Here is a 13,328-nt window from a genome sequence, read left to right as displayed (position 1 = left end):
CCATAATGTCAAATTAACCTCGTTCGATGCCTCATATGCCCTACAGTGTTTCCTGACTCTCATACGTTGTGTAAACAAATGCTCACAATATCCCACTACCTAAGCTCGACTTGTTGACACTCGACATAATGTCAGCAGAACCTATCAGCCTAAGAGCAGTACTGCACAGTGTTAAAACTGGCTACCACTACCGATGCACTGTTAATGTGATTTCCATTCCTCACGCAGACTCCTCATTATGGCCCAGTGTGTTCATGCTCTTATCCTGTGTTATCACATATTGGTCTTGTATTCAGATTACTTTCATTGTACACGAGCACAGAGACAAAGCGTTGTCACCCAAGCTCTAACAGCTAACACAGACACTTTCCAGGTGTCTTCAATGAGGTTCACGGTCTTCTCACAGGTGCCATAGATGTAACTCATAGATTCACAAAATTCACACACTCCATCTAAGCACTCTAGAGTAGTGTCAAAGTCCTCCTTTTCAGGTTAAGTTGTAGGAGGAGTGTGGGGTTGAGGATTCCGTTTTGATTTAGCATTAGTTTTAGTGCTAGTGTTACCGTTAGTGTTGGGATTGCAATAGTATGCCCATTAAGTTTCGATTTCAGTTCTCGGTTAAATCAGGGATAGCGATAGTGTTAGGGCTAGCGTATGCTTAGGGTTAGGGTTAGGGTTAGCAGCAATGTAGTTTTACTTTCTCCTAGTGTATCCACGCACGATGCACAGAATCTCAGCATCCAACTACACCATCGCAGATCTATACCACGTTGATAATACACCCAATGAGACTGTGACTGTAGAATCACACACTGGAGAAGGATTTTAGCTGGGTCACAAACTGACGCCTCCAGTCACAGCGTGATCACACACTGGTTTCGGCACTCTGAGAAAGGGAAAATCCAGTCCCAATGTCTGGCAGACTCACACAAGGTTTTGGCACTGATACCGATTAAGGTCCCCTGACACCTAGGTTCAGTCCCTTCACGAACACTGTATTAGCCCACAACCATAATGTCAAATTAACCTCGTTCGATGCCGCATATGCCCTACAGTGTTTCCTGACTCTCATACGTTGTGTAAACAAATGCTCACAATATCCCACTACCTAAGCTCGACTTGTTGACACTCGACCATAATGTCAGCAGAACCTCTCAGCCTAATAGCAGTACTGCACAGTGTTAAAACTGGCTACCACTACCGATGCACTGTTAATGTGATTTCCATTCCTCACGCAGACTCCTCATTATGGCCCAGTATGTTCATGCTCTTATCCTGTGTTATCACATATTGGTCTTGTACTCAGATTACTTTCATTGTACACGAGCACAGAGACAAAGCGTTGTCACCCAAGCTCTAACAGCTAACACAGACACTTTCCAGGTGTCTTCAATGAGGTTCACGGTCTTCTCACAGGTGCCATAGATGTAACTCATAGATTCACAAAATTCACACACTCGATCTAAGCACTCTAGAGTAGTGTCAAAGTCCTCCTTTTCAGGTTAAGTTGTAGGAGGAGTGTGGGGTTGAGGATTCCGTTTTATTTTAGCATTAGTTTTAGTGCTAGTGTTACCGTTAGTGTTGGGATTGCAATAGTATGCCCATTAAGTTTCGATTTCAGTTCTCGGTTAAATCAGGGATAGCGATAGTGTTAGGGCTAGCGTATGCTTAGGGTTAGGGTTAGGGTTAGCAGCAATGTAGTTTTACTTTCTCCTAGTGTATCCACGCACGATGCACAGAATCACAGCATCCAACTACACCATCGCAGATCTATACCACGTTGATAATACACCCAATGAGACTGTGAGTGTAGAATCGCACAGTGGAGAAGGATTTTAGCTGGGTCACAAACTGACACCTCCAGTCACAGCGTGATCACACACTGGTTTCGGCTCTCTGAAAAAGGGAAAATCCAGTCCCAATGTCTGACAGACTCACACAAGGTTTTGGCACTGATACCGATTAAGGTCCCCTGACACCTAGGTTCACTCCCTTCACGAACACTGTATTAGCCAACAACCATAATGTCAAATTAACCTCGTTCGATGCCGCATATGCCCTACAGTGTTTCCTGACTCTCATACATTGTGTAAACAAATGCTCACAATATCCCACTACCTAAGCTCGACTTGTTGACACTCGACATAATGTCAGCAGAACCTCTCAGCCTAAGAGCAGTACTGCACAGTGTTAAAACTGGCTACCACTACCGATGCACTGTTAATGTGATTTCCATTCCTCACGCAGACTCCTCATTATGGCCCAGTGTGTTCATGCTCTTATCCTGTGTTATCACATATTGGTCTTGTACTCAGATTACTTTCATTGTACACGAGCACAGAGGCAAAGCGTTGTCACCCAAGCTCTAACAGCTAACACAGACACTTTCCAGGTGTCTTCAATGAGGTTCACGGTCTTCTCACAGGTGCCATAGATGTAACTCATAGATTCACAAAATCCACACACTCCATCTAAGCACTCTAGAGTAGTGTCAAAGTCCTCCTTTTCAGGTTAAGTTGTAGGAGGAGTGTGGGGTTGAGGATTCCGTTTTATTTTAGCATTAGTTTTAGTGCTAGTGTTACCGTTAGTGTTGGGATTGCAATAGTATGCCCATTAAGTTTCGATTTCAGTTCTCGGTTAAATCAGGGATAGCGATAGTGTTAGGGCTAGCGTATGCTTAGGGTTAGGGTTAGGGTTAGCAGCAATGTAGTTTTACTTTCTCCTAGTGTATCCACGCACGATGCACAGAATCACAGCATCCAACTACACCATCGCAGATCTATACCACGTTGATAATACACCCAATGAGACTGTGAGTGTAGAATCGCACATTGGAGAAGGATTTTAGCTGGGTTCCAAACTGACGCCTCCAGTCACAGCGTGATCACACACTGATTTCGGCACTCTGAGAAAGGGAAAATCCAGTCCCAATGTCTGACAGACTCACACAAGGTTTTGGCACTGATACCGATTAAGGTCCACTGACACCTAGGTTCACTCCCTTCACGAACACTGTATTAGCCAACAACCATAATGTCAAATTAACCTCGTTCGATGCCGCATATGCCCTACAGTGTTTCCTGACTCTCATACGTTGTGTAAACAAATGCTCACAATATCCCACTACCTAAGCTCGACTTGTTGACACTCGACATAATGTCAGCAGAACCTCTCAGCCTAAGAGCAGTACTGCACAGTGTTAAAACTGGCTACCACTACCGATGCACTGTTAATGTGATTTCCATTCCTCACGCAGACTCCTCATTATGGCCCAGTGTGTTCATGCTCTTATCCTGTGTTATCACATATTGGTCTTGTACTCAGATTACTTTCATTGTACACGAGCACAGAGACAAAGCGTTGTCACCCAAGCTCTAACAGCTAACACAGACACTTTCCAGGTGTCTTCAATGAGGTTCACGGTCTTCTCACAGGTGCCATAGATATAACTCATAGATTCACAAAATCCACACACTCCATCTAAGCACTCTAGAGTAGTGTCAAAGTCCTCCTTTTCAGGTTAAGTTGTAGGAGGAGTGTGGGGTTGAGGATTCCGTTTTAATTTAGCATTAGTTTTAGTGCTAGTGTTACCGTTAGTGTTGGGATTGCAATAGTATGCCCATTAAGTTTCGATTTCAGTTCTCGGTTAAATCAGGGATAGCGATAGTGTTAGGGCTAGCGTATGCTTAGGGTTAGGGTTAGGGTTAGCAGCAATGTAGTTTTACTTTCTCCTAGTGTATCCACGCACGATGCACAGAATCACAGCATCCAACTACACCATCGCAGATCTATACCACGTTGATAATACACCCAATGAGACTGTGAGTGTAGAATCGCACATTGGAGAAGGATTTTAGCTGGGTCCCAAACTGACGCCTCCAGTCACAGCGTGATCACACACTGGTTTCGGCACTCTGAGAAAGGGAAAATCCAGTCCCAATGTCTGACAGACTCACACAAGGTTTTGGCACTGATACCGATTAAGGTCCCCTGACACCTAGGTTCACTCCCTTCACGAACACTGTATTAGCCAACAACCATAATGTCAAATTAACCTCGTTCGATGCCGCATATGCCCTACAGTGTTTCCTGACTCTCATACGTTGTGTAAACAAATGCTCACAATATCCCACTACCTAAGCTCGACTTGTTGACACTGGACATAATGTCAGCAGAACCTCTCAGCCTAAGAGCAGTACTGCACAGTGTTAAAACTGGCTACCACTACCGATGCACTGTTAATGTGATTTCCATTCCTCACGCAGACTCCTCATTATGGCCCAGTGTGTTCATGCTCTTATCCTGTGTTATCACATATTGGTCTTGTACTCAGATTACTTTCATTGTACACGAGCACAGAGACAAAGCGTTGTCACCCAAGCTCTAACAGCTAACACAGACACTTTCCAGGTGTCTTCAATGAGGTTCACGGTCTTCTCACAGGTGCCATAGATATAACTCATAGATTCACAAAATCCACACACTCGATCTAAGCACTCTAGAGTAGTGTCAAAGTCCTCCTTTTCAGGTTAAGTTGTAGGAGGAGTGTGGGGTTGAGGATTCCGTTTTATTTTAGCATTAGTTTTAGTGCTAGTGTTACCGTTAGTGTTGGGATTGCAATAGTATGCCCATTAAGTTTCGATTTCAGTTCTCGGTTAAATCAGGGATAGCGATAGTGTTAGGGCTAGCGTATGCTTAGGGTTAGGGTTAGGGTTAGCAGCAATGTAGTTTTACTTTCTCCTAGTGTATCCACGCACGATGCACAGAATCACAGCATCCAACTACACCATCGCAGATCTATACCACGTTGATAATACACCCAATGAGACTGTGAGTGTAGAATCGCACACTGGAGAAGGATTTTAGCTGGGTCACAAACTGACACCTCCAGTCACAGCGTGATCACACACTGGTTTCGGCACTCTGAGAAAGGGAAAATCCAGTCCCAATGTCTGACAGACTCACACAAGGTTTTGGCACTGATACCGATTAAGGTCCACTGACACCTAGGTTCAGTCCCTTCACGAACACTGTATTAGCCAACAACCATAATGTCAAATTAACCTCGTTCGATGCCGCATATGCCCTACAGTGTTTCCTGACTCTCATACGTTGTGTAAACAAATGCTCACAATATCCCACTACCTAAGCTCGACTTGTTGACACTCGACCATAATGTCAGCAGAACCTCTCAGCCTAATAGCAGTACTGCACAGTGTTAAAACTGGCTACCACTACCGATGCACTGTTAATGTGATTTCCATTCCTCACGCAGACTCCTCATTATGGCCCAGTGTGTTCATGCTCTTATCCTGTGTTATCACATATTGGTCTTGTATTCAGATTACTTTCATTGTACACGAGCACAGAGACAAAGCGTTGTCACCCAAGCTCTAACAGCTAACACAGACACTTTCCAGGTGTCTTCAATGAGGTTCACGGTCTTCTCACAGGTGCCATAGATGTAACTCATAGATTCACAAAATTCACACACTCCATCTAAGCACTCTAGAGTAGTGTCAAAGTCCTCCTTTTCAGGTTAAGTTGTAGGAGGAGTGTGGGGTTGAGGATTCCGTTTTGATTTAGCATTAGTTTTAGTGCTAGTGTTACCGTTAGTGTTGGGATTGCAATAGTATGCCCATTAAGTTTCGATTTCAGTTCTCGGTTAAATCAGGGATAGCGATAGTGTTAGGGCTAGCGTATGCTTAGGGTTAGGGTTAGGGTTAGCAGCAATGTAGTTTTACTTTCTCCTAGTGTATCCACGCACGATGCACAGAATCTCAGCATCCAACTACACCATCGCAGATCTATACCACGTTGATAATACACCCAATGAGACTGTGACTGTAGAATCGCACACTGGAGAAGGATTTTAGCTGGGTCACAAACTGACGCCTCCAGTCACAGCGTGATCACACACTGGTTTCGGCACTCTGAGAAAGGGAAAATCCAGTCCCAATGTCTGGCAGACTCACACAAGGTTTTGGCACTGATACCGATTAAGGTCCCCTGACACCTAGGTTCAGTCCCTTCACGAACACTGTATTAGCCAACAACCATAATGTCAAATTAACCTCGTTCGATGCCGCATATGCCCTACAGTGTTTCCTGACTCTCATACGTTGTGTAAACAAATGCTCACAATATCCCACTACCTAAGCTCGACTTGTTGACACTCGACCATAATGTCAGCAGAACCTCTCAGCCTAAGAGCAGTACTGCACAGTGTTAAAACTGGCTACCACTACCGATGCACTGTTAATGTGATTTCCATTCCTCACGCAGACTCCTCATTATGGCCCAGTGTGTTCATGCTCTTATCCTGTGTTATCACATATTGGTCTTGTACTCAGATTACTTTCATTGTACACGAGCACAGAGACAAAGCGTTGTCACCCAAGCTCTAACAGCTAACACAGACACTTTCCAGGTGTCTTCAATGAGGTTCACGGTCTTCTCACAGGTGCCATAGATGTAACTCATAGATTCACAAAATTCACACACTCCATCTAAGCACTCTAGAGTAGTGTCAAAGTCCTCCTTTTCAGGTTAAGTTGTAGGAGGAGTGTGGGGTTGAGGATTCCGTTTTGATTTAGCATTAGTTTTAGTGCTAGTGTTACCGTTAGTGTTGGGATTGCAATAGTTTGTGTGGGTTGTGATGCCCATTAAGTTTCGATTTCAGTTCTCGGTTAAATCAGGGATAGCGATAGTGTTAGGGCTAGCGTATGCTTAGGGTTAGGGTTAGGGTTAGCAGCAATGTAGTTTTACTTTCTCCTAGTGTATCCACGCACGATGCACAGAATCTCAGCATCCAACTACACCATCGCAGATCTATACCACGTTGATAATACACCCAATGAGACTGTGAGTGTAGAATCACACACTGGAGAAGGATTTTAGCTGGGTCACAAACTGACGCCTCCAGTCACAGCGTGATCACACACTGGTTTCGGCACTCTGAGAAAGGGAAAATCCAGTCCCAATGTCTGACAGACTCACACAAGGTTTTGGCACTGATACCGATTAAGGTCCCCTGACACCTAGGTTCAGTCCCTTCACGAACACTGTATTAGCCAACAACCATAATGTCAAATTAACCTCGTTCGATGCCGCATATGCCCTACAGTGTTTCCTGACTCTCATACGTTGTGTAAACAAATGCTCACAATATCCCACTACCTAAGCTCGACTTGTTGACACTCGACCATAATGTCAGCAGAACCTCTCAGCCTAATAGCAGTACTGCACAGTGTTAAAACTGGCTACCACTACCGATGCACTGTTAATGTGATTTCCATTCCTCACGCAGACTCCTCATTATGGCCCAGTATGTTCATGCTCTTATCCTGTGTTATCACATATTGGTCTTGTATTCAGATTACTTTCATTGTACACGAGCACAGAGACAAAGCGTTGTCACCCAAGCTCTAACAGCTAACACAGACACTTTCCAGGTGTCTTCAATGAGGTTCACGGTCTTCTCACAGGTGCCATAGATGTAACTCATAGATTCACAAAATTCACACACTCGATCTAAGCACTCTAGAGTAGTGTCAAAGTCCTCCTTTTCAGGTTAAGTTGTAGGAGGAGTGTGGGGTTGAGGATTCCGTTTTGATTTAGCATTAGTTTTAGTGCTAGTGTTACCGTTAGTGTTGGGATTGCAATAGTATGCCCATTAAGTTTCGATTTCAGTTCTCGGTTAAATCAGGGATAGCGATAGTGTTAGGGCTAGCGTATGCTTAGGGTTAGGGTTAGGGTTAGCAGCAATGTAGTTTTACTTTCTCCTAGTGTATCCACGCACGATGCACAGAATCACAGCATCCAACTACACCATCGCAGATCTATACCACGTTGATAATACACCCAATGAGACTGTGAGTGTAGAATCGCACACTGGAGAAGGATTTTAGCTGGGTCACAAACTGACACCTCCAGTCACAGCGTGATCACACACTGGTTTCGGCACTCTGAGAAAGGGAAAATCCAGTCCCAATGTCTGACAGACTCACACAAGGTTTTGGCACTGATACCGATTAAGGTCCCCTGACACCTAGGTTCACTCCCTTCACGAACACTGTATTAGCCAACAACCATAATGTCAAATTAACCTCGTTCGATGCCGCATATGCCCTACAGTGTTTCCTGACTCTCATACGTTGTGTAAACAAATGCTCACAATATCCCACTACCTAAGCTCGACTTGTTGACACTCGACATAATGTCAGCAGAACCTCTCAGCCTAAGAGCAGTACTGCACAGTGTTAAAACTGGCTACCACTACCGATGCACTGTTAATGTGATTTCCATTCCTCACGCAGACTCCTCATTATGGCCCAGTGTGTTCATGCTCTTATCCTGTGTTATCACATATTGGTCTTGTATTCAGATTACTTTCATTGTACACGAGCACAGAGACAAAGCGTTGTCACCCAAGCTCTAACAGCTAACACAGACACTTTCCAGGTGTCTTCAATGAGGTTCACGGTCTTCTCACAGGTGCCATAGATGTAACTCATAGATTCACAAAATTCACACACTCCATCTAAGCACTCTAGAGTAGTGTCAAAGTCCTCCTTTTCAGGTTAAGTTGTAGGAGGAGTGTGGGGTTGAGGATTCCGTTTTGATTTAGCATTAGTTTTAGTGCTAGTGTTACCGTTAGTGTTGGGATTGCAATAGTATGCCCATTAAGTTTCGATTTCAGTTCTCGGTTAAATCAGGGATAGCGATAGTGTTAGGGCTAGCGTATGCTTAGGGTTAGGGTTAGGGTTAGCAGCAATGTAGTTTTACTTTCTCCTAGTGTATCCACGCACGATGCACAGAATCACAGCATCCAACTACACCATCGCAGATCTATACCACGTTGATAATACACCCAATGAGACTGTGAGTGTAGAATCGCACACTGGAGAAGGATTTTAGCTGGGTCACAAACTGACGCCTCCAGTCACAGCGTGATCACACACTGGTTTCGGCACTCTGAGAAAGGGAAAATCCAGTCCCAATGTCTGACAGACTCACACAAGGTTTTGGCACTGATACCGATTAAGGTCCCCTGACACCTAGGTTCACTCCCTTCACGAACACTGTATTAGCCAACAACCATAATGTCAAATTAACCTCGTTCGATGCCGCATATGCCCTACAGTGTTTCCTGACTCTCATACGTTGTGTAAACAAATGCTCACAATATCCCACTACCTAAGCTCGACTTGTTGACACTCGACCATAATGTCAGCAGAACCTCTCAGCCTAATAGCAGTACTGCACAGTGTTAAAACTGGCTACCACTACCGATGCACTGTTAATGTGATTTCCATTCCTCACGCAGACTCCTCATTATGGCCCAGTGTGTTCATGCTCTTATCCTGTGTTATCACATATTGGTCTTGTATTCAGATTACTTTCATTGTACACGAGCACAGAGACAAAGCGTTGTCACCCAAGCTCTAACAGCTAACACAGACACTTTCCAGGTGTCTTCAATGAGGTTCACGGTCTTCTCACAGGTGCCATAGATGTAACTCATAGATTCACAAAATTCACACACTCGATCTAAGCACTCTAGAGTAGTGTCAAAGTCCTCCTTTTCAGGTTAAGTTGTAGGAGGAGTGTGGGGTTGAGGATTCCGTTTTGATTTAGCATTAGTTTTAGTGCTAGTGTTACCGTTAGTGTTGGGATTGCAATAGTATGCCCATTAAGTTTCGATTTCAGTTCTCGGTTAAATCAGGGATAGCGATAGTGTTAGGGCTAGCGTATGCTTAGGGTTAGGGTTAGGGTTAGCAGCAATGTAGTTTTACTTTCTCCTAGTGTATCCACGCACGATGCACAGAATCACAGCATCCAACTACACCATCGCAGATCTATACCACGTTGATAATACACCCAATGAGACTGTGAGTGTAGAATCGCACAGTGGAGAAGGATTTTAGCTGGGTCACAAACTGACACCTCCAGTCACAGCGTGATCACACACTGGTTTCGGCACTCTGAGAAAGGGAAAATCCAGTCCCAATGTCTGACAGACTCACACAAGGTTTTGGCACTGATACCGATTAAGGTCCCCTGACACCTAGGTTCACTCCCTTCACGAACACTGTATTAGCCAACAACCATAATGTCAAATTAACCTCGTTCGATGCCGCATATGCCCTACAGTGTTTCCTGACTCTCATACATTGTGTAAACAAATGCTCACAATATCCCACTACCTAAGCTCGACTTGTTGACACTCGACATAATGTCAGCAGAACCTCTCAGCCTAAGAGCAGTACTGCACAGTGTTAAAACTGGCTACCACTACCGATGCACTGTTAATGTGATTTCCATTCCTCACGCAGACTCCTCATTATGGCCCAGTGTGTTCATGCTCTTATCCTGTGTTATCACATATTGGTCTTGTACTCAGATTACTTTCATTGTACACGAGCACAGAGGCAAAGCGTTGTCACCCAAGCTCTAACAGCTAACACAGACACTTTCCAGGTGTCTTCAATGAGGTTCACGGTCTTCTCACAGGTGCCATAGATGTAACTCATAGATTCACAAAATTCACACACTCCATCTAAGCACTCTAGAGTAGTGTCAAAGTCCTCCTTTTCAGGTTAAGTTGTAGGAGGAGTGTGGGGTTGAGGATTCCGTTTTATTTTAGCATTAGTTTTAGTGCTAGTGTTACCGTTAGTGTTGGGATTGCAATAGTATGCCCATTAAGTTTCGATTTCAGTTCTCGGTTAAATCAGGGATAGCGATAGTGTTAGGGCTAGCGTATGCTTAGGGTTAGGGTTAGGGTTAGCAGCAATGTAGTTTTACTTTCTCCTAGTGTATCCACGCACGATGCACAGAATCACAGCATCCAACTACACCATCGCAGATCTATACCACGTTGATAATACACCCAATGAGACTGTGAGTGTAGAATCGCACATTGGAGAAGGATTTTAGCTGGGTCCCAAACTGACGCCTCCAGTCACAGCGTGATCACACACTGATTTCGGCACTCTGAGAAAGGGAAAATCCAGTCCCAATGTCTGACAGACTCACACAAGGTTTTGGCACTGATACCGATTAAGGTCCCCTGACACCTAGGTTCACTCCCTTCACGAACACTGTATTAGCCAACAACCATAATGTCAAATTAACCTCGTTCGATGCCGCATATGCCCTACAGTGTTTCCTGACTCTCATACGTTGTGTAAACAAATGCTCACAATATCCCACTACCTAAGCTCGACTTGTTGACACTCGACATAATGTCAGCAGAACCTCTCAGCCTAAGAGCAGTACTGCACAGTGTTAAAACTGGCTACCACTACCGATGCACTGTTAATGTGATTTCCATTCCTCACGCAGACTCCTCATTATGGCCCAGTGTGTTCATGCTCTTATCCTGTGTTATCACATATTGGTCTTGTACTCAGATTACTTTCATTGTACACGAGCACAGAGACAAAGCGTTGTCACCCAAGCTCTAACAGCTAACACAGACACTTTCCAGGTGTCTTCAATGAGGTTCACGGTCTTCTCACAGGTGCCATAGATATAACTCATAGATTCACAAAATCCACACACTCGATCTAAGCACTCTAGAGTAGTGTCAAAGTCCTCCTTTTCAGGTTAAGTTGTAGGAGGAGTGTGGGGTTGAGGATTCCGTTTTATTTTAGCATTAGTTTTAGTGCTAGTGTTACCGTTAGTGTTGGGATTGCAATAGTATGCCCATTAAGTTTCGATTTCAGTTCTCGGTTAAATCAGGGATAGCGATAGTGTTAGGGCTAGCGTATGCTTAGGGTTAGGGTTAGGGTTAGCAGCAATGTAGTTTTACTTTCTCCTAGTGTATCCACGCACGATGCACAGAATCACAGCATCCAACTACACCATCGCAGATCTATACCACGTTGATAATACACCCAATGAGACTGTGAGTGTAGAATCGCACATTGGAGAAGGATTTTAGCTGGGTCCCAAACTGACGCCTCCAGTCACAGCGTGATCACACACTGATTTCGGCACTCTGAGAAAGGGAAAATCCAGTCCCAATGTCTGACAGACTCACACAAGGTTTTGGCACTGATACCGATTAAGGTCCCCTGACACCTAGGTTCACTCCCTTCACGAACACTGTATTAGCCAACAACCATAATGTCAAATTAACCTCGTTCGATGCCGCATATGCCCTACAGTGTTTCCTGACTCTCATACGTTGTGTAAACAAATGCTCACAATATCCCACTACCTAAGCTCGACTTGTTGACACTCGACATAATGTCAGCAGAACCTCTCAGCCTAAGAGCAGTACTGCACAGTGTTAAAACTGGCTACCACTACCGATGCACTGTTAATGTGATTTCCATTCCTCACGCAGACTCCTCATTATGGCCCAGTGTGTTCATGCTCTTATCCTGTGTTATCACATATTGGTCTTGTACTCAGATTACTTTCATTGTACACGAGCACAGAGACAAAGCGTTGTCACCCAAGCTCTAACAGCTAACACAGACACTTTCCAGGTGTCTTCAATGAGGTTCACGGTCTTCTCACAGGTGCCATAGATGTAACTCATAGATTCACAAAATCCACACACTCGATCTAAGCACTCTAGAGTAGTGTCAAAGTCCTCCTTTTCAGGTTAAGTTGTAGGAGGAGTGTGGGGTTGAGGATTCCGTTTTATTTTAGCATTAGTTTTAGTGCTAGTGTTACCGTTAGTGTTGGGATTGCAATAGTATGCCCATTAAGTTTCGATTTCAGTTCTCGGTTAAATCAGGGATAGCGATAGTGTTAGGGCTAGCGTATGCTTAGGGTTAGGGTTAGGGTTAGCAGCAATGTAGTTTTACTTTCTCCTAGTGTATCCACGCACGATGCACAGAATCACAGCATCCAACTACACCATCGCAGATCTATACCACGTTGATAATACACCCAATGAGACTGTGAGTGTAGAATCGCACACTGGAGAAGGATTTTAGCTCGGTCACTAAGTGACACCTCCAGTCACAGCGTGATCACACACTGGTTTCGGCACTCTGAGAAAGGGAAAATCCAGTCCCAATGTCTGACAGACTCACACAAGGTTTTGGCACTGATACCGATTAAGGTCCACTGACACCTAGGTTCAGTCCCTTCACGAACACTGTATTAGCCAACAACCATAATGTCAAATTAACCTCGTTCGATGCCGCATATGCCCTACAGTGTTTCCTGACTCTCATACGTTGTGTAAACAAATGCTCACAATATCCCACTACCTAAGCTCGACTTGTTGACACTCGACCATAATGTCAGCAGAACCTCTCAGCCTAATAGCAGTACTGCACAGTGTTAAAACTGGCTACCACTAC

Source organism: Phodopus roborovskii, unplaced genomic scaffold (genome assembly GCF_943737965.1).
Source record: "Phodopus roborovskii unplaced genomic scaffold, PHOROB, whole genome shotgun sequence".
Classification (NCBI taxonomy): Eukaryota; Metazoa; Chordata; class Mammalia; order Rodentia; family Cricetidae; genus Phodopus; species Phodopus roborovskii.
Note: the sequence above shows the minus strand (reverse complement) of the source record.